Source organism: Gossypium hirsutum, chromosome D04 (genome assembly GCF_007990345.1).
Source record: "Gossypium hirsutum isolate 1008001.06 chromosome D04, Gossypium_hirsutum_v2.1, whole genome shotgun sequence".
Taxonomy (NCBI): domain Eukaryota; kingdom Viridiplantae; phylum Streptophyta; class Magnoliopsida; order Malvales; family Malvaceae; genus Gossypium; species Gossypium hirsutum.
Window position 1 is genome coordinate 31,717,891 of NC_053440.1, and position 24,230 is coordinate 31,742,120.

Sequence of the window (24,230 nt, forward strand, 5' to 3'; positions counted from 1 at the left end):
TGTAAGTTCAAGAGAACTTAGTGAGATTGTTTATAGAATACCTTGGAGTCCTCCTAGTTAAACTTCTCATCTTGAAGATTGGGTTTCATCTTTGTTTTGGGCGGACGATTTCATAATATCAGACTTACACTTATACGACCACTACTATACTTAACGTACCAACTCTCATTCACTACTTGGCTAACTTCATATCTTATCATACAATATTTTATTATCTTATTTCTTTTAGAAAACGAAGTTACTTTTCAAAAGAATATCTATAACAACCTATTTGTTAGTAGTGTCAGAAATAGTGGTTTCGAGGCCACAAATTCGATTAGTGAGTTCGTAAATATTATTTTTAATATTAATGAGTCAAATATAATATTATATTAAATTATGATTTGATAGTTTTTCCTAATTGAACGAATAGTTAAGTACAAGTGGGTTGTCCCTAAAGTCAAATGGTTTTGGAAAATAAGGTTTTGGGACCTTGTTTCTGGAAACCAAGCCCGTAACTATTATCATTAAATATTTAAGGATTTTTTATATAGGTAAATTGGAATTTGGTTCGGAAAATTTAATGATTTGTTGGTTAATTAAAAAAGGATTAAATCGTAAAAGTTGTAAAACTTAATCGCTATTATGTTACAAGTGTTAAATGGGTATAAAAGCATGAATTGGAGGATTTAAAAGGAAATTAAACCTTAAGTAATCTAAGTGGACGATTACATGATTAATTTTAAGTATTTTATATGTTAAAATATGTTTAATTATTAATTGTTATATGATAATCAATAAACAAAATGAAAGAATCGTCTTCCTCATTTGTCTACCACCGAATTAAACACCCAAAACACCATTGCTAAAGCTTCCCAAGTTTGGCCATACAAAACTCCATGCATGTAAGTCATTTTATTACTCGTTTTCAGTAATTTTTATGTTTTTGAGATCGTTGCAACTTAATCTAACTAACCCAGGGGCTAATTTGTAAAAAAAATAAATGTTTTGATTTACGCCATTGATGAATTTGTGGTGTTTTCGGAGTTTGATGATAGATTATTAAGCTTGATAGTTCAATGAGACTATTTTGTAAAGTGATTTTGGTTAGTTTTTAGTTAAAGGATTGAATCGATAAAATAATAAATTAGTCATGAAATTCTTGTGAAATTTTAATAATTATGATCTGAAATGGCATAAGGGAAAATTCCGCTAGCATGAAATTAGTGAAATTGTGATAGATTTGAAAGTTTTGAGTTTAGGGACTAAATTGTATAAGAGGGTAAAAGTATAAAATGACAATTAAGAGTCAAATATCTGAATTTAAGTATTTTATGATATTTGAATTTTTTAATTGAATGAAATTATTATATTTAAATTAAGAAACAAATTAAATAGTTGATAATCGCAGGAAAGGAAAAGTCATTGAATAGTCGTCGTTGAAGTATTCGTAGCTATTGTGGTTAGGTAAGTTCGTGTTAGGTTTATTATGTTTATAATCATTTGAAGTTAATTATATATATGTTTTTATGAATATATACTTTATAGTTAACACGATTAATTAAGGTAAGACATGAGATTGGAAATAAATGATTGATTTGTAAAGCATGCTAAATGAGTACGAGTGAATTGAAGGTATATCATATGAAATGTGTATGAGTAGGTTGATAATGATATAATAGAATAAAGATGAAAAGGTTTTAGAATACAAGTTAGAGCCTGTGTGAACGTAGTGAATAGGTAGGATACAAATGGCATGTCATTAGATTTATATTCACCAGGTATTATGTGTTGGTGTTGGCTATGTGCCATTTATATTCAGCAGGTACTATGTACCAGTGTTGCAGTAGCAGACACTTTGTCCTGGTATTATATTTGCAGGTACTATGTTCCGATGATGAATACCATACCGATGGCTTGAGATCTTGCATGTGTTACGGATTCTCTAAAGCTTGTGTGAGCAGCATTGTGTATCGGTTAATGTTCTCTTGTTAGCTAGTGTGAGCATTACCCTTTCGTGTATTCAAAGTCAATTTGCTATTATTTTTCGGGCAAACCGTGTAATTATTGAAATGGAATATGATGAACTATGTTGTGTTGAGTATAGATTGATATATGAATCTTAGCATGTTATGTTTTGATGATTCGAATTATCCAGGCTTAACCAATTGACATGGTTGAAATTATGGATCAAGAAAAAGGATTGTAATTTCTATGTTGTGTATGAGTAGTAAACTTAAATTGGCAGGTATGTAATGTTTGTTTTACAGACTTAATAAGCTTTATGTAAGCTTACTTTAATTGGTTTTCTTCTTTGTATATTGTCGGACTCTTGCCATCGATTGGAACATCGTTGGAGATCACACTATCCAACAACTCATTTGGTAGCTATTTGATGCGAGTCTCAAGGCCCAATTTTAGACCCATAGATGTAATGGGCTCACACTACCTCAAGGCTCAACAATAGTGTTTCCATACAAATCAAACCAAGATTCGATCAAAGACAAGATTCGTAATATTTTTTTCTGAAAACTTTCTGGGTAAATTTTTTTTAAGGCTATTTTCTGGAAATCAATTTTATAAGAACAGAAAGAACACCTAAAATGCTCAAATATAATACCAAATGATACGAATCAGTGCGGATGAATGTGGAAGCAGATTGTAAAGTTTTTCCAAGTTGTTGATTTGACAAACTTGAAAATTTGCACCTTCAGTGAATGGAATTTAATAAATTTCACCCCATCCGTGCATGTATCACAATTGTTTATTTTTCCTGGTTATAAGTGGCATGTAAATAGGGTTTTGGTATGTTTATGTTAATAGGTATCTTAGTGATCTTTTATGCCATTTGAAGTATATAATATGTATATTGAAGTAATTATAATTGATATTTTTGTTGGTTGTGGTGTGTGATGGTAAATGCATTTTGAATGGTTGTTTTGGTATAAATGTCTAGGTAACTTTGTAAAATTTGGTTAGTAATATGCTAGCAATATGAGCAATGGTGTAATGTGTTTAATTTGGTATTGAGTTCATGGAATGGATGATTGGGATATATTGTCATTGAAATGTTTGGTATAAATGGTTGATTATGACATATGTTATTTGGGACTTATTTGATGATTGAATAAAGTTGACGTGTTGAGTTTGTTATGCTTTGGATAGTTGTTTATGTTTGAATTGCAGTGTCAATGAGGGTATATTGGTTAGGCACATAGGTTGATTGTGAGATAATGTAGTTTGGCATGTTGTAACACATTTTTGAATAAGTTTTAATGTTGGTTAACGGATGGCTTGAAACTTAAGAATTGGTATGTGATTTAGCTTGTGTTTGAAGGTGTTTTTGGGCACACACAACCTGTGACACGGTCTGCTACACGGCTGTGTGCCCCACACGGTTGCATGGCACGGCCATGTGGTCTATTTTATTTTTGGTGCAGGTTTGTCAACACGATTACAGTGAGTTACACGGCCTGGCGACATGGCCATGTTATCCTTGTTATCACTTTTTACTTGAATTTTTGTAAATGTTTCACTTTAGTCCAAAAAATTCCAGGTTTATCTTAAATGCTTCATATGTTCGATTTAGGTCCGTATATGATTGATTAACATGGAAATGATTGTAATTGAATTAATAAATGAATTATTTGGTTACTTACAACATGATAGTAAACAACATTAATGTTTTACAGTTGTAATACCTTATAGCTCGGGTTGGGTGACCAGACAGGGTATAGTGTGTTACAATATCTCTACAGAGCCCACTTTCTATGAATTTCCTCTTCACACAAACACTTTTCCTAAAACTTACCAATGGACGAATATTCAGATTCTGCCGTGTAGGTGGAACGATGGAAATGTACAAGTGTATACAACCGCAACAAGTAATAAAGTGACAAGTAAATGTCGAGTTATCGTACCCATAGAGACTGTGAAAAGAATTATTTATGAATACTATTTAAAACACTTTGGTGAAGAAAAATATTTTGTTTGAAGAGGGTGATTAAAAACTAAGTGAACTAAATAAATAAATTTCAAATGCACGATTTCAAAATACAATTTTAATCAAGATGACATAATTGTGTTAGATTAATTGCATTTCTTAACTTGGAATTATTAAACTCATGTTTATATTGTTATGCATAAGTTCATGACAACTCTGTAATTTGCTAACTTATGAACATACTCACCTACCAAAATCCATTTATCTCTTGACTATATCCCTATGTAAATTCAACCGATTAAACAAATCTTAATAGACAAATATGTTATTGCACATACATACTTATTAAATTGAAATAATCTCTTATACATATCCCTATGTCAATTCATACAATTAGCTCGATTTAATAAGCACATAAAAGACTATGTGAGGTAACAAAGTATCCTTACCTTGAGATAGTTTAATCACAATAATCTTGTAAGTTATGCAAGGCAAATGTATCGTCATTTACCGTTGCTAATCTAACCCTCAGCTGCCTTAGATGATTAAACATGTATTGATTAAGTACTGTGTCCATTAATTACAATTTCAATCCGTTTAAATAATTAATTCATTAGTTAGCTAACAATTGTAATGCAAGAATAACTTAGTCATGATTTTACTTAATCAAGCATCTTACCGAGGCCTATAACAACATAACACAATTTTAGTAATTGTAACAAACAAAATGCAATCAACATACATGAATTAAATTCAATCTAAATTGATTAAATTAACCATTCCAACAGAATAAATATTCATAGATATGTTCAGCATAACAACAACAAAAATTAAAGAGATAGGAAACAAGAATCAAATCCGGTGTTTTTCCGTGGCTTGACTAGTTGTTCCGTTCTTCCTTCTTCATTGTACTCGTTGACCAAGGCTGTTATGAACACTTAATTGCTGCTCCAAATAGCTGATGAATGCACCTTTCCCAAGAGGAGAAATCGGCAAGAGAGCAAGGGAATTTTGGACTGGAAAAGAAGAGAGAAAGTGGAGAGAAGAGAGGAAAGATGTGAATGCTTGAGGTGTGTTTCTAAAATGACCAGACTAAGGGGATTTTTATAGCTGAGGAGGGATGCTAAAAATAGCTAAAATTATCAGCCAAAGTTACCTCCCTTGGCCGGTCACACATGTGGCAAGGTTGATAGTTTCAACTTTACTAATTTAGGCTTAGGGTAAACTATAAAGCTACCAATTGTGGAGGGGTTTGAATGCAAATTGAAAAAATCTTCAAGGGCCTCTTTGCAAGCTTAAATAATCAGAAAATAATCAGATTTGGGTCAACTCTTGGGATGGTTTTTGGGCTGTCCATTTCTTGGTCGGTTCGGTTCACTCGGTTCAGTTCAACTAAACCAATTTTTCATAATTAATTAATAATAATTTATTAACCCAAATTAAATTGGAAATAAATTAAAATTAATTATATTATGAATTAATATATATAACGTCTTAGGTTGAAATTTAGTTTGCCTCGATACTTCAAATTGCTTCTCGGTTTTGTGTTTCTAGCAGTGTCTGCCGAGCCATTTTTCGCCCTTTGTGCAAATCTGTCGAAAATAACCAAAATTCATCAAAATTAATTATAAAATTAACTAAAATTCAAAATGTTCATATTTTAAGTGCACTTTAGTTATTTTGTAAAAATTAATTATTTTTTGACAAGAATTTTATCGAAATTGTATGATTTTAAGTTAAAAGGGGTATGTAAAAATGTGTAAATTTTTGTGTTTCCACACCCTCAAACTTAATTCATTGCTCATCCCACGTAATGCACAAATTAAAAAGAATTACTCAAAAAACATCTTTGAAAAATTCTTTCAGAATAACATTTTTCCTAGAATTATGAATTTAATATACTTATGCTCAAAAACAAGAAATTTTATAGTTATGCTACTTAAGTATACATATCTTTCAAATTAATCTCAACAACAATTATGATAGCACAATTAGAGTAAATGCTTCCTTAACAAAACATGTTAACCCTTGCCAATTTGATTTTATTTCCTTATTCAAGATTAAGCTTCAATCATTAAGTTTAACTTATGCCTTCATATGTTGAACATATCAATTTCTCTCCACTAATGTAGGTAGCATAGAAAACTTGAATCAATAGGTCTTTAAAAAGGTTGTAACGTAGCTAGACTAGAGGTAGGTAAAAGATAGATAAATTTAGGCTTTTAAACCCTAGACTTAGCTTCAATCGGACCTTTGGAATAATTTCCCTCAATACACCAACTTACTTTGCTTTCACATGCTTCTTTGTACATCTATTTTCTTTCAAGTACATGTGCTCTTTTTTTTTGAGCATTTTACTGTATGTACTACAAATTTTAGAGCATTTGATACTTCTTTGAACTCCCCCAAACTTATTTTCAAAGAATATCCTGAATAGTACTGAGTCTAGTGTTTGGGATAATTTAAAGATAATTAAGAGAGAAGTGATGGCTAAATATTGCAAGGGTTCAAATAAAATTAGGCCATATAGTCTCAAAGTTGGGTTTCAAAGGATAAAATTTCATCAAGGTTGGCTTGAAAGGCTCAAACAGTCCAAACAAGAGTTGCCTAAATCATTTGCAACATTCCATGCTTCCTAGGATTTCGCCTCAAGAAACTACTAAGTCAATTCTAGAGACTTAAACTTTCATGCATGCCTACCTTTCTTAAGGAACTAAAAATTTTATGGTATGATTTGCATGCTTTATTTATACTGAAGTTTAGCATACTTAACAAAATTTCAAATAATTGAACAAAATATATCCTAATCATAATTAAAAGAACTATTTATTCTGAGTGGAAATAATTTCAATTTTTCGGTCCCCCTACTTAAAATGAACAATGCCCTCATTGTTTAAAGTGAGTAGATACTATACACCAAATAGGGTTCTAGAAAAGAGGAGGTGAGTCAATTTGACTGCTTAAGTACCAAGCTCTTTCTATATCCAATCCTAGACATGCATATATCTATTGCCACACTTTATACTTCGCGACTTGTTCAATTTTATTAGTGATTTCTATATCTTGTTTTATTATGAAAAAATTCCTAATTAACTTTATCCGAAAATAACCTAAGAACATAAATAAAATAAACTCTAGATCCCCCCTTTATTTATTTGCAGATCCTTCTGAATTCGACTCATCTTTTGCCCCATCATTATTTTCTTTGCATGAATCGCTTCGCTCCTTTTTTGATAATGGGCTCCATGGTTCAAATATGTAATCTGGAAACTCAGGCACAAAAATAAATGGGTTATTGTAAATTTTCATAAGAGCACTTCTCATCGAGTCATCCCTTATTTTTGAGTATTTCCAGTAAGCTTGTTGCTACCACTGCATATGTTGCATTATGTCCATTAACTTTGACAGCTCATCTCGAAGATCTGGTGTGCCACTCGGGTATGCAAGGCAGTAGCGCGCAGCAGGGGATGGATGTGAGTAGCGTGCAGATCGTTGAGCAGGCCTGGTGTGGGCGCACGCAATGCTGCGGCTAGGGAATTATTAGGAGGTTTCAGCACTTAAGGGTTTTTGTATTTTTGGAGGGAATTGTGTATGAATGAAAAAGAAAATAAGAGTAGATGGGTGGAATTTATAGTGAAAGGAGTAGGAGCTAGAGTATGATTCTTAAAAATTCTAAGTTCTAATTCTACCCGAAGTAAATAACAATTAATAATTAATATAATGCATATTAAATTATTATTTGCTATTAATTTATTAAGATAAAAACTTATCAAATTAAATATGATTAAATTAAAACTAATCCTAACTCTAAATAAACTGATAATAATTAATACATATTATAATGGATATAATTATACATCAATAATTATCATCTTTTCTTTTTTTTTTCTTTTTTATTGAACTAAAAACATTTATTCTAGATGTTTTTTGAAAATATTTACAAAAAGAGGCATCTAAATTTTAATATTTACAAAAAGAGCAACCAAATTTTTAAAAATAATTTAATTAAGCTCCTAGACTTAATGAAAATTCAAAATTGAGTTGCAACATAAAACTTGGATCAAAATTGACCCTTTTATTTGAAAAACTAAAAATTTATTTTGTCATTTAGGGAATAATTTCTTGGGAAATTATGTTAAAATCAATTCTCAGGTAAGATTGGAGAGGTCACAAGCAGTCCCGCTTAAGTTCCAATCTCTTAGACAGGATTTATTTAAACATACTTATCCCGAAAATATACCTTAAATCATTTATTCAAACAGAAGAACAAGAAAAATTAAATATCTGATAAAATGAATGAGATTTGATTCGGTTCAATTTTATCTTCCCAGTAATGTTTCAAGCGTTGAGCATTAACTCGAAAATTACCTCCCTTACCTTGAAGTTCAACAACTCCGTATGGATAGACTAAATGAATCATAAATGGACCAGACCAACGTGATTTTAACTTACCTGGAAAGAACCTTAATTTGGAATTGAATAACAAGACTTGCTAACTTGTTTCAAATTCTCAAACTTGAATGTGCTTGTCATGCCATTTCTTGAGTCTCTCCTTAAGCAATTTGGCATTCTTTTATGAAGACATTCAGAATTATTCTAACTTGTTAAGTTGAAGCATCCTTTTCTTTGTGGCACTTTGAAGATCCAAGTTGAGTCGTTGGAAAACCCAGTGAGCTTTGTGTTCTAACTCCAAGGGTAAATGACAGGCTTTCCCAAAGACTAACATATAGGGTGACATCCCTAAAGGTGTCTTGTATGCTATCCTGTATGCCCATAAAGCATCATCTAGTCTTTTGGACCAATCATATCGGTTCGGGCAAACTACCTTCTCAAGTATGCCTTTGATCTCCTTGTTTGCCAGTTCAGCTTGCCCATTTGTCTGCAGATGGTAAGCTGTAGCAACTTTGTGTTTCACTCAATGTTTATTTAATAGCCATTTCAACCACTTGTTCACAAAATGGGACCCTTCATCACTGATGATGGCTCTTGGGGTTCCAAACCTTGTGAACACATGTTTCTACAAAATCTTTATTACAACCTTAGCATCGTTTGTCGGATATGCCTCTGCCTCAACCCACTTAGACACATAGTCTACTCCTACTAATATGTACTTGTGACCAAAAGACGGAGGGAAATGACCAAGAAAGTCAATACCCCAAACATCGAATAATTCTACCTCAATGATGTTTGTTCGAGGCATCTCATTTCTCTTGGTGACATTTTTGACCCTTTGACATCGATCACAACTCTTTACATAAGCATACGCATCTTTGAATAGTGTTGGCCAGAAGAATCCAACTTACAATACCTTGGCTGCAGTACGTGTACCTCTGAAGTGTCCCCCACTTGGCGCTGAGTGACAATGGTATAAAATCTTATGTACTTCATCTTCTGCGATGCATCTCCTGATCATTTGATCTACAAACTTTTTAAACAAATACGGTTCTTCCCAGAAATAGTACAAACATCATGAAGAAAATTTTTCTTTTGATGATACATCTTATCAATCGGCATTAAACTACAAGCTAAAAAGTTAGCAATATCAACAAATCAAGGGGTATTATGGACATGATTTACCTTCAGTATGTGTTCATCTGGAAACATCTCTCGAATTGGTATAAGAGGATAGTTCCCTTCTTGCGGCACCAATCTGGACAAGTGGTCTAGTACTTGGTTTTCCACTCCCTTTCGATCTTGAATTTCTAGATCAAACTCTTGAAGTAGAAGTACTCATCGGATTAGTCTCGACTTAGCGTCTTTCTTGGAAAGTAAATACTCAATTGCCGAGTGGTCCGTATAAACAGTCACTTTGGTACCTACAAGATAAGATCAAAACTTGTCAAAAGAAAACACAATAGCAAGTAACTCTTTTTCTATTACCGTGTAATTCAGTTGAGCTCTTGTCAGAGTCCGACTCACATAGTAAATGGGATGAAAAACTTTGTTCCTTCGCTGACCCATGACAGCTCCGATCGCGAAGTCACTTGTGTCAAACATCAATTCAAATGGCAAATCCCAGTCTGGTGTGACTATCATGGGTGCCGAGACTAACCGACTCTTCAAATTGTTGAAAGCACTTAAGTATTCCTCATCAAATTTAAACGTTGTGTCCTTCTCCAATAATTTGTATAAGGGTTTAGCAACTTTAGAGAAGTCCTTGATGAATCTTCGATAGAAATCGGCGTGACCCAAAAAGCTCCTAACACGCTTTACAAATATTTGAGGTGGGAGTTTCTCAATAACATCTAACTTTGCTTTATCTACCTCGATTCCATGTCTTGTTATCCGATGCCCTAGAACAATACCTTCTCGTACCATGAAATGACAATTTTCCCAGTTAAGTACAAGGTTTGTTTCTACACATCGCCTTAGTATCTTCGCTAGATTGGCTAGGCAATCATCATATGTATCTCCGAATACTGAAAAATCATCCATAAAAACTTCCAAATATTTCTCAACCATGTCAGAAAAAATAGACATCATACATCTTTGAAATGTAGCAGGTGCATTACATAAAGCAAATGGCATACGCCTAAATAAAAATGTACCGTACGGGTAGGTGAATGTTGTCTTGTGCTGATCTTGCAGTGCTACTGTAATCTAATTATACCCCAAGTACCTATCGAGAAAACAGTAATAGTCCCACTCTGCGAGTCTATCCAGTATCTGGTCCAAAAACGGTAAAGGAAAGTGATATTTCCTAGTTTCCTTGTTGAGCTTCCGGTAATCGGTACAAATTCTCCATCCCGTAACCGTTCTAGTCGGTATCAACTCGTTATTCTCATTTTCAATGATCCTGATACCTCTTTTTTTTGGCACACACTGGACTGGACTTACCCATGAACTATCTGAGATGGCGTAAATTATACCCGCATCTAACTGTTGGAAAGTCGGTACCCCCATTGTGTAACAAAAATTAATAAAAAAATATAATTCTGGCAATTCAACCCATGGATCCATGTGTGAGGAACGAATCAGGGTGAAATAATGGTTTAGAAATTACTGAAACTTCAATATGAGTAGACAGCGACACCTCGACATTGAGAAGTCTAATCTATTATCGAACCAAGTCGCAACCTTTTATGATTTCGACCTATGCGTAATCCACCCAGTTTGACAATAAACGGAAGAAATCTCCAAAACTGTTTTTGGAGAATTCTTCGCTTAATCCTTAAGTTCTTTATCTCTGGAATGGACACAAGTCATGGAATAGTCACACTTGCATAGTCCATCCCATGTTCCTTGATATCTTGAGTAGACTATGATATATATAAATAAGTATGACATCTCATATCAACTTATTTGAGCATGGCCATGCATTTCTAGTCTCACTCAATCAAGTGGCCTAAGATATTACTCCCATTATGTAGGAGGGACTTATCCTATATTGATCAACCATATCCCTCTACATCGGTTGTGGTATATACAACATCAGCCTTTATAGAACAACCAGTTATGGTGTACGTTCAACTGTATCAAAATATACAACTCACGATGTTGGGATAATGATGATCTTAAGTCTGAAGATCATATACATATTAATCACTATGAGTAATGTTGTGACGATTACATAATAATCCAAGAAAACTTATAGCGGGTCAGTCCAATATGTTGTTCTCTAACACACATATTCATGCATTGATTTTGATACTCCATATCAATGACAACTCTGTATCTTCAACCAACTACATGTTAGTCTTAATGCATTATTATTGTCCTAGTTAACAATAATACTTGACTAAGGATCTTTAAAGAATAATCATATTATTCTCAGGACATTATTATAAAATAGTTTATATATACACACAGAAAAAAAACTAAAATAATAATGGCAACACCTTATATTAATAAACATGGTAAATCAAGTATGTTATTACAACCATCTCATGATTGATCTTTGGGCATACTCTTACAATCTCTCACTAGCACTAAGACCAATCACTCATATATCTAATACCAAGCAACTTAGTGTGACGATCATGGTTCTGCTATGTCAGAGGCTTGGTCAGGGGATCAGCAATGTTATCATCTGTAGGTACTTTACATATCTCTACATCCCCTCGATTGATAAATCTCTTGAGTAAGATGGTAGCACCTAAGTATATGTTTGGCTCCATTGTGCAATGGCTCCATTGTTATCACATCAGAGTTCTAATAGCATCTGCTATACTAGGCACAACCCCTAGTTCAGGGATGAACTTGATCCAAACCGCTTCATTTGCTACCTTACTGGTTGCAATATACTCGGCCTCTGTTGTAGAATTGGTTACTGCACTTTGCTTTGAACTCTTCCAACTCACAGCACCACCATTAAGGCAAACCACAAAATGTTATTGTGATCGAGAATCGTCATTGTCGATTTGGAAGCTAGCATCAGTGTAAACCTTTTACACTTAACTCTTCTTCACCTCCATATATTAGGAACGTATCCTTAGTTCTTCTTTAGTACTTAAGGATATTCTTGACTGTGGTCCAATGACCTTCACCGGGATCTACTTGGTACCTGCTCGTCATACTTAAGGCATATGAGACATCTGGACGGGTACGTAACATGACATACATGACAGATCTAATAGTGGAAGCATATGGAATCTTACTCATGCATTCTCTCTCTTGTGGAGTTGAAGGACACATTTCCTTCGAGAGTGAAATACCATGTCTCATAGGTAGGAATCCTCTCTTAGATTCTTCCATACTGAACCTTTTCAGTACTTTATCTATGTATGTACTTTGGCTTAGACCTAGTAGTCGTCTTGATTTATCTCTATAGATCTTGACTCCTAAGATGTAAGTGGCTTCACCCAAGTCCTTCATAGAAAAACAACTTCCTAACCAAGTCTTAATAGACTGCAAGGTAGGTATGTCATTTCCTATGATAAGTATGTCATCCACATACAGTACCAAGAATGTGATAGTGCTCCCACTAACTTTCTTGTAAACACATGACTCATCTTCATTTTTGATAAAACCAAACTCTTTGATTGCATTGTTAAAATGAAGATTCCAACTTTGAAAAGCTTGCTTTAATCCATAAATGGATCTTTGTACCTTACATATCTTTCTAGCATCCTTTGGATTGAAAAAACCTTTAGGTTGTGTCATGTACACATCCTCTTTAAGTTTCCCGTTAAGGAAAGCTGTTTTGACGTCCATCTTCCAAATTTCATAGTCATGAAATGCAGCTACGGCGAGCCAGATCTTGATGGATTTAAACATAGCCACAGGAGAAAATGTTTCATCATAGTTAACACCAAAAATTTGGCAAAAACCTTTAGCGACTAATCACCCATTGTATGTTTGTACATTACCATCCATGTCGATTTTCTTTTTGAAAACCCACTTGCACCCTATAGGTTTAACCCCTTCGAGTAGGTCAACCAAAGTCCATACTTGGTTTTCATACATGGAATCCATCTCAGATCTCATGGCCTCAAGCCATTTCTCAGAGTCTGGGTTTGTCACCTTTTCTTGATAAGTCCTAGGCTCATCTTGATCTATAAGAAGAACATCACCATGCGTTGTAATGAGAAATCCATATCTCTCAGGTGCATGGCATTCTCTTAAAGATCTACGCAGTGGTTGCGTTTCTACAGCAGTTACTTGTTCCTCAATTTCTTGTGGAATTTACTGTTGTTCTATCTCTGGTTCAGTGGTATCTTGTGGTTCTCGAATTTCTTCAAGTTCAATCTTTCTTCCACTTCATGTTCTAGAAACAAAATCTCTCTCTAGGAAGACATCAGTCCGAGCAACAAACATTTTGTTCTCAGTGGGATTAAAGAAATAATATCCTTTGGTTTCTTTCGGATACCCTACAAAAATACACCTTTCACAGTTGGGTTCAAGCTTAGTAGACGTCTGACATTTAACATAAGCTTCGCAACCCTAAATTTTCATAAAAGACTTACTGGGACGTTTCCCAGTCCACATCTCATATGGCGTCTTTTGAACCGATTTAGATGGAACATGATTTAGTGTGAAGGCAGCTATCTCAAGTGTATGTCTCCAAAAGGAAGTCGGTAGATCAGCATGACTCATCATGGATCGAACCATGTCTAACAAAGTTCGATTTCTTCTTTCAGAAACTCCATTCCATTGAGGAGTACCAGGAGGAGTAAGTTGTGAGACAATCCCACATTCCTTCAAAAGATCATCAAACTATAGGCTCAGATACTCTCCACCTCGATCAGATCGAAGTGTCTTGATAGTTTTGCCTAGTTGATTTTGTATTTCATTTTTGAAATCCTTAAACTTTTTAAGGGACATAGACTTATGACGCATGAGATAAACATACCAATATCTACTGAAATCATTAGTGAAAGTAATGAAATAGTGAAATCCACCTTTAGCTTCTTTATTTATTAGTCCACATACATCAGAATGTATTAGGCCCAATAAATCACTAGCTCGTTCACTTTTACCAGTAAAAGGAGATTTAGTCATTTTTCTCAATAAGCAAGATTCTCATACTTCAAACTGTTCAAAAACAAATGAATCCAAGAGACCATCTTTATGGAGTTTGGATATGCGTTTCTTACTTATGTGGCCCAAACGACAATGCCATATATAAGTTTGATTTGAGTAATTTATTTTAAATATTTTAGTATATGTTATAAATGAGATTCATTTGATCTAAAATATAGAGGTCATTAATCAATTGTGCCGAACCATAGAGAACATTATTGAAATAAAAGGAACAACAATTATTCTTAATAATTATCTCAAAACCAATTTTGTCTAAACAAGAAATTGAAATAATGTTTTTAGTCAAACTGGGCACAAAATAACAATCCTCTAAACATAAATCAAGTCCACTAGGAAAAGATAAAGTATATGTTCCCACAGCTAATGCAGCAACTTTTGCTCCATTTCCAACTCGCAGGTCTACATCTCCTCTAGTCAAAGTCCTACTCATTTGTAGTTTATGTACAGAAGTAAAAATATGAGAACCACAACCATCATCTAATACCCAAGAAGTAGTAGTTGATAAATTAATATCAATAACATAAATACCTGAAGTACACGTTCTTCTTGTTTAGGCCTTCTTGACTTCCTTAAGATAGATAGGGCAGTTCCGCTTCCAATGTCTAGTCACACCACAATGAAAGCAGTTTCCTTCCTTAGACACCCCACCTTTAGGTTTCAGTGCAGCCTTTTCTTTTCCAGGCTTGGGCCTACCTTTGCCTTTGGGCTTTGTCTAAACTTTGGCCTTTCCTTTGCCCTTGTTGTTACGGATCATTAGTATGGGCTTGAGTCCAACCTTTTTCATGTTGCCTTCAGCAGTTCGTAATATACTGAGCAACTGTGGAAGAGTCTTGTCAATTTCATTCATATTGAAATTGAGGACAAACTAGCTGTAGCTATCCGACAACGATTGTAGAATAACATCAGTGTCCAACTCTTGGCTCAATGGAAACCCAAGCTTAGACAGACTTTCAATATAGCCAATCATTTTAAGGATATGAGGTTCTACTGGGCTTCCTTCAGCCAGCTTACATTGGAATAGGGCCTTAGAGGTATCGAACCTCTCTTGCCGTGCTCGCCCCTGATAAATTTCTTTCAGGTGTTCGATCATATCATAAGCAACCATGTCCTCATGTTGCTTCTGAAGCTCAAGATTCATAGTGGCAAGCATAAGACATCCAACGTCTACCATGTCATCGAGATGCTTCTAGTAAGCATCTTTATTAGGCCTCGAGGCATTAGCGAGTGGTTCATTAGGAAGTAGTTGTTCAACGAAATATAATTTCCGTTCTTTGTTTGAGGACAATCCTCAAGTTATGAAACCAGTCAAGAAAGTTCAAACCATTCGACTTGTCCTTCTCAAGGACCGATTGCAATGAGAGTGTATTAGTGTTTGCAACCATAATATATCTATAACTATAAAATATGTGTGTGAGTAAATTTACCAAGTTTATATCAATCAATAATAGGACTTTATTAAAAGATGTTCCCACTATTTTATTTCAAAATTAATAACCCTCATATATTAATTTCGGAAATACTTTCTCAAAAGTATTTCTAGTGGGTTAAGGATCCATATTTCACCTCCTCTTAAGTCAGCTTTTGCTTTACTCTCAAGATTATGTTATTTAGGTAAGCAACACTTGCTGATTACATCATATGTAACTCCTAATATTTGGTGAACAACTCTTGTTCTAATCATCTTATGATTTATCCAAATAACTTGCCTCTAGGTTTCTAATCCTATTAGAGTAACCTAGTTAAGTCATTAACCAATTTTAACCAGCGAATATCACTTGTTTATTCTTCGCATTTAACCAAGATAAATACTAGTACTTCGCTTTGGCAGAACCTACACAGTATTGATCGAGGCCTTAACGAGGGTAAAATTGGAAGGCTATATTGACTTTATATTTTAATAGAGGGATTTTATTAAGGTTGTTGCATCTCACCAATTATGGTCTACTTTAGTCCTTTTAGTCTTTTAATTGATCTCATCAATTAATGGGGTTTATTATTAACAAATTTTAAAATTGGTATGCTTTAAACATCTATAGCATCTTATACATGAATAAATAAAGCAATAAATAAATGCAATAATTATAGCCCTTTAACTAAGGTGGTTCAACCCAGGCCAATGGGAGAACCAAAAGGAAACCTAAAGGTGTAAACCGTTTCACAAGCTACCGGTCCACACTAGTGGGCCCATCTTCCTTCTCGTCTAGCCCACAACAAATCTTGCAAATTACAATATGCAGAAACTCGTTTTACATACGAGGGAGTAAGATGAGAAGAGAAATACAAGAGAATAGTAGTAAGGCACGACACGCAGGCTGTATTTATAAAATTTTCAACCTTTTATCAAATGGGTCATCGGGCTATAACTATGCATTTCAAACACTGTGCATGTCAAAAATAACATACATAATTCAACGTTTTGCAAATGTGAATTATAAAATATCCTTTCAACCTTTTATGGCCCACCAAGTTTTATTTATTATAAAATATACTGTAATAAGATAGGGATCTGAGGCGGTCAGAGGAAGTGGGTCGAAATACAAGAGGGAATTGCCACGGTAAGAGCCAGGGGTGCGAGGCGGATCCCCGCGGTACGAACTGCATACCCCAGTCAAATGAAACCTCACGATTTGATAACTTTAATCAACAAAATCGTATTTTTCAGGATTTTAATCCTTGAGGTTTCATACCGGAACAACCCTTATTCCATTAACCAATTAACTCTTATTGGAAATTGTAAATACCACCTTCGCATCATTACAGATTTGTTAACAGTTAACAGTAATGACATAAAACTGAATAGGCCACAACCATGATTAACATTTAATCAATTATCGAAAGGAACAATTATTAGGTTATGCTTAGACGATTTAAACAGTTGAAAACGTAATAAAATTAAAGCATGCATCTCATACAATTGCATTACCTAAGTATTTAAACCCGAGTCCTATCACACAAGTGGCTCTGATACCACTGTTGAAATGTCGGTACCCCTATTGCACAACAAAAGTTAATAAAAAAAATATAATTCCAGCAATTCAACCCATGGATCCATGTGTGAGGAACGAATTGGGGTGAAATAATTGTTTCGAAATTACCAAAACTTCAATCTGAGTAGACAACGACGCCTTAGCATTGAGAAGTCTAATCTATTATCGAACCAAGTCGCAACCTTTTATGATTCCGACCTCTGCGTAATCCACCCAGTTTGACAATGAACGGAAGAAATCTCCAAAATTGTTTTTGGAGAATTATTCGCTTGACGGCTGCTAGACTTCACAAGCAAAGTTTTTTTTAGGGTTTTTTTTAAAACTAACTCAACTCACCCTTTTATAATTGGTATATATATAATGAATCATAATTCATAAAATTTTTATCTGAACATAATAATCATAATTAAAAATAAATATAATAATGCTTTTTTAACCGAAAATTATAATTACATTAATTATAACAAGGATTTCGGTAAACTATATTTATTTAAATTTATATACGAACCAAATTCATATATTAATAGAATTATTTTCTCATGATGTGTACAACATCCTTGTACATATAATATGTTCGATATTTGATTGCCCGATTAAATTAATTCTGTAATTAATTTAATTCATGTGACAACCAAACACAATACCAACTATGTTTTATTCCGTTCATTTCAACCATAAGGTGTGACCCTATAGGTTCTTGTAACGTTAGCAGTAATACTAGAACGGTTCTAATGTTACAAACAATGAGTGGCATCTAGCAATGCATCATTGCTACCTAAGTTACAAGAAGTCATGATTCGACATAACCTTTTTGTGATTAACCTTTCATGCATTAATCCTTAAGTCCTTTATCTCTGGAATGGACACAAATCATGGAATAGTCACACTTGCATAGTCCATCCAATGTTCCTTGATATCTTGAGTAGACTATGATATATATAAATAAGTATGACATCTCATATCAACTTATTTGAGCATGACCATGCATTTCTAGTCTCACTCAATCAAGTGGCCTAAGATATTACTCCCATTATGTAGGAGGGACTTATCGTATATTGATCAACCATATCCCTCTACATAGGTTATGGTATATACAACATCAGCCTTTATAGAACAACCAGTTACGGTGTACGTTTGACTGTATCAAAATATACAACTCACGATGTTGGAATAATGATGATCTCAAGTCTGAGGATCATATACATATTAAACACAATGAGTAATGTTGTGACAATTACATACTAATCCAAGAAACATACTCATAGCGGGTCAATCCAATATGTTGTTCTCTAACACACATATTCATGCATTGATTTTGACACTCCATATCAATGACAACTCTTTATCATCAATCAACTACATGTTAGTGTTAATTCATTATTGTTTTCCTAGTCAACAATAATACTTGACTACGGATCTTTTAAGAATAATCATATTATTCTCAGGACATTATTATAAAATAATTTATATATACACACAGAAAAGAAACTGAAATAATAATGGTAATGCCTTATATTAATAAACATGGTAAATCAAGTATGTTATTACAACCATCTCATGATTGATCTTTGGGCATACTCTTACACTAACCACTTGATGATTTCTTTATTGACTACGTCCTTCATGATGGGGTTCAGTCTTCGTTGTCCATCAATCATCCCTTTTTCGCCATCTTCTAAGATAATCTTGTGCATGCATATAAATGGACTAATTTCGTGAATATCGGCTATGGTCCATCCGATAGCCTTCTTGAATTGTTTCAACACCAAAATGAGTTTCTCTTCTTGCTCAGCAGTTAATTCTGCTGAAACAATCACAGGCAGAGTAGAAGAGGAGTTACCTAAGTAAACATATTTCGAATGTGAGGGAAGTACCTTGAGTTCTAATTTAGGCGGCTCCTCGATTAGCGCTTTTGGTTAGGCATAATCCCTTTTCTCTAACTCCAAAGATTCAAAGTGGGATTGCGGATTAAATCCCTTTTGATTAGCTTTTAACAAGTCTCAGTATTCATCCTCCTTTTCATCATTTGGAGGATCTGATGTCAAAATTTGTTCCAATGGGTCCTCAACATAATTGAGTTCCTTCTCCATGATTAAATCCTCTAAATCAGACACTGCAGAACAATCATCAAATGTGTTAGGAAATGCATGGACTTAAAAACGTTAAATGTTACCTGATCATCCTAAACACGCATAGTAAGCTCGCCATTCTGCACATCAATAGGGTCCTTCCGGATGCTAAAAATGGTCTTCCTAGGATGATTGGCACCTCTTTGTCTACTTCAAATTCTAGAATCACAAAGTCACCAGGAAAGATAAATTTGTCTACACGTACGAATACTTCTTCGATTTTTCCTTCTGGATGTGCTAAGGATTGATTTGCTAATTGAAGTGTAACTGTAGTAGGTCTAACTTCACCTATCCCCAACTTCCTAAATATTGACATGGGCATCAAGTTGATACTCGCACCCAAGTCACATAGTTCCTTACCATAATATGTTGCTCCAACATTGCAAGGTATGGTAAAACATCCAGGATCGTTCAATTGTAGGGGTAGTTTGCTTGGAAGATATGCACTGTATTCTTTCGTTAGGGCTACCGTCTCAAATTCTCCAAGCCTTTTTTTTAGACAGGATATCCTTCATGAATTTGATGTAGTTCGACATTTGTTCAAGTGCTTCAACCAACGGGATGTTGATATGAAGTTGCTTGAGTACGTCTAGGAACTTCTTGAATTGAATTTCCCGCTTCTGCTTCTGAAGTCTTTGAGGGTAGGATGGTGGAAGTTTCTTTACTGGAACTAGTTGATTCATTTTCTTTGGCAATTTTGCATCTAACGGAGTTATTAGTTGATCAAAATTAGCTGGTTCAGAAGTTACCTTGTCGAATTTTGTAGATTCAATTTTTGGTGAAACTGGAATTTCAACACTCGGTTGAACTTCCTCTGAGTCTTGAGTGTCAGCTAGATCCTTCTTAACATCGACGGAATTGGGCTCTAAAGTCTTTCCGGTCCTCAATGTCAACGCTTTACAATGATCCTTCCCTGGATTCCTCAGATTCTCCATATCACTAGGTAAAGCACCTTGTGGTCGGTTTCTGAGTTTAGTTGCAAGTTGACCTACTTGATTCTCCAAATTCCTTAGAGAGGCATCATTTTTCGCCATTTATGCCTTCAATAGATTCTCTAGGCTATTGGATGGTTCAGCTTGGGTTAGTTTTTGAGCTTGTTGGGAAAAACTAGGTGGCTGGGTCGATCTAGGTTGGACATAATTGTTACTGGTTACTACCCCTTGGTTACTCTAGGAAAAATTCGAGTAGTTTCGCCATGATGGGTTATAGAAATTGGATTGCAGCCCTTGCCTTTCTCAATTTTGGTTTTGGTTACCTATGTAGTACACAAATTCTGGGTTCGATGGACATTCTTCGAACAAATGTCCTTCCCCACAATAAACACAGGCTACATTTTCAAATTGATCCAGTGGCTATGATGCAAAACTATTACACCTATTAGTAGTAAGAGTTTTTAACATTGAGGATATTGATGATACTTGAGATGCGAGTGAAGTAAGAGTGTCTACTTCATCTATTCCAGCGACTCGTCTTCCTAACACTACTCGATTGGTTGGCCATTGATAATTGTTGCTAGCAATCTTCTCAATGATTTCATAAGCCTCATTATAAGACTTAGAAAGGAGAGCACCATTAGCAGAAGCGTCCACTACCATCCTCGTGTGAGCATTGAGACCATTATAAAATGTCTCAAGTTGTATGCAATATGGGATTCCGTTATGAGGGCACTTCCGTAATAATTCTTTGTACCTTTCTCATGCCTCATACAATGACTCATCATCTATTTGTTGGAAAGTAGTGATCTCGTGCCTCAACTTAGCATTCTTGCTAGGTAGGAAATGCTTCATAAGAAATTTTTCTGCTAACTCTTGCCATGTTGAAATTGAGTTTGGTGGTAATGAGTTCAACCAAGTTCGAGCTTTATCTCTTAGTGAATATGGAAACGGCTTCAATCGTAATGCATCTTTGGGTACTCCAACTAACTTGAAAGAATCACTCATCTCCATAAATAGTCTTAAGTGTAGGTGAGGATCTTCGGTAGGCATTCCACTAAATTGGCCCACTGTTTGAAGCATCTGGAACATGATTGGCTTCAACTCGAACTATTGTGCCTGAATTTTGGGTCTCCTAATACCTGGATTAAGATCATGAAATACTGGCACGGCATATTGTCTCAAAGCTCTATCCCTATCATCAGCAATAAGGATAGGATTTTGAGCAAGGTTTGCTCTGTTTCCTTGATTCAGATTTTCGAAGTTCATTTCTTCAGTCCTTCTTTAACTTGCTTGTCTTGTTCGCTGTCGAAAATTTTATTCAATCTCAGGGTCTGCAGGGAGTAAATCGATGATTCGGTCAATACTCATAAACACCTAAAATAATCATAGAAAAATAAACCAAAATGCAAAACTAACAACTTCACAAATAATGACTTTTTTTTAAAACACAGTCCCCGGCAACGGCGCCAAAAACTTGGAACAACAGAAATATGCAAGTGTACACAATCACAACAAGTAATAAAGTGACAAGTAAATGTCAAGTTATCCTACCCACAGGGACTGTGAAAAGAATTATTTGTGAATGCTATTTAAAACACTTTGGTGAAGAAAAATATTTTTTTTGAAGAGGGTGATTAAAAACTAAGATTTTAAACAAAGTGAACTAAATAAATAAATCTCAAATGCATGATTTCAAAATACGATTTTAATCAAGACGACATAATTTTGTTAGATTAATTATATTTCTTAACTTAGAATTATTAAACTCATGTTTATATTGTTACGAATAAGTTCAAGGAAACTCGGTAATTTGCTAACTTATGAAAATACTCACCTGCCAAAATCCATTTATCTCTTGACTAAATCCCTATGTCAATTCTACTGATTAAACAAATCTTAATAGGCAAATATGTTGTTGCACATACATACTTATAAATTTGAAATAATCTCTTGTACATATCCCTATGTCAATTCAAACAATTAACTCGATTTAATAAGCACATAAAAGACTATGTGAGGTAACAAAGTATCCTTACCTTGAAACAGTTTAATCACAATAATCTTGCAAGTTATGCAAGGCAAATGTATTGTCAAATACAGTTGCTAATCTAACCCTCAGCTACCTTAGATGATTAAACATGCACTGATTAAGTACTGTGTCCATTAATTACAATTTCAATCTGTTTAAATAATTAATTCATTAGTTACCTAACAATTGTAATGCAAGAATAACTTAGTCATGATTTTACTTAATCAAGCATCTTATCGAGGCCTATAACAACATAACACAATTTTAATAATTTTAACAAATGAAATGCAATCAACATAACACAAATTAAATTCAAGCTAAATTGATTAAATTAACCATTCCAACAACATAAATATTGATAGATATGTTTAGCAGAACAATAACAAAAATTAAAGAGATAGGGAACATAACACAATTTTAATGATTTTAAAAAACAAAATGCAATCAACATAACACGAATTAAATTCAAGATAAATTGATTAAATTAACCATTCCAACAACATAAATATTGATAGATATGTTTAGCATAACAACAGCAAAAAATAAAGAGATAGGGAACAAGAATCAAATTTAGTGTTTTTTCTTGGCTTGACTAGTTGCTCCGTTATTCCTTCTCCATTGTCCTCATCGTCCAAGGCTACTATGGAAAATTAATTGCTGCTCTAAATAGCTGATGAATGTGCCTTTCCCAAGAGTAGAAATTGACAAGAGAGCAAGGGAATTTTGGAATGGAAAAGAAGAGAGAAAGTGGAGAGAAGAGAGGAAATATGTGAATGCTTGAGGTGTGTTTCTAAAATGAACAGCCTAAGGGGGTTTTTATAGCCGAGGAGGGCTGCTAAAAATAGCTAAAATTATCAGCCAAAGAGCCCTCCCTTGGCCGGCCACACATGTGGCAAGGCTGATAGTTTCAACTTTGCTAATTTAGGCTTGGGGCAAATCTATAAAGCCACCAATTGTGGAGGGGTTTGAATGCAACTTGAACAAGTCTTCAAGGGCCTCTTTGAAAGATTAAATAATCAGCTAATAAGCTGATTTGGGTTAGCTCTTGGGATGGTTTTTGGGCTGTCCATTTCTTGGTCGGCTCGGTTCAGTTCAACTAGACCACTTTTTCATAATTAAATAATAATAATTTATTAACCCAAATTAAATTCGATATAAATTAAAATTAATTATATTATGAATTAATACATATAATTTTGGACCGTCTTAGGCTGATATTTAGTTCGCCTCGATACTTCAAATTGCTTCTCGATTTTGTGCTTCTAGCAGTGTCTGCCGAGCCATTTTTTGCCTTTTGTGCAAATCTGTCGAAAATAACCAAAATTCATCAAAATTAATTATAAAATTAACTAAAATTCAACATGTTCATATTTTAAGTGCACTTTAGTTATTTTGTAAAAATTAATTATTTTTTTGACAAAAATTTTATCAAAACTGTATGATTTTAAGTTAAAAGGGTATGTAAAAATGTGTAAATTTCCGTGTTTCCAGTAGGCAACCTCGAATACGCCACAAAGGCACTTACAGAATTTTCTACAATGGCACTTATAAATACGCCACAAAGGAACTTATAGAATATGCCACAAAGGAACTTACAGAATCACGTGTTTACTGTCCTGGCAAACTTCCACAAAAAGTGCTATTGGTTTCTACTTCATGGACGTATTCCTCTTCATGTCATCATCTACCAATCAAGCCTCAAATTCATTGAAGGCATCACCATGAATGTTTTATTTATCATATAAT

The 24,230-nt window shown here is 34.2% G+C and overlaps 1 non-coding gene across 1 annotated transcript; it reads left to right on the forward strand.

Annotated features, from left to right (window-relative positions):
- Positions 1 to 21,170: 21,170 nt before the first annotated feature.
- LOC121216633 (small nucleolar RNA R71) lies at positions 21,171 to 21,277 on the forward strand. The gene has a single exon (XR_005912813.1). It is a non-coding gene; the product is annotated as a small nucleolar RNA R71 (small nucleolar RNA).
- The last annotated feature ends 2,953 nt before the right edge of the window (positions 21,278 to 24,230 follow it).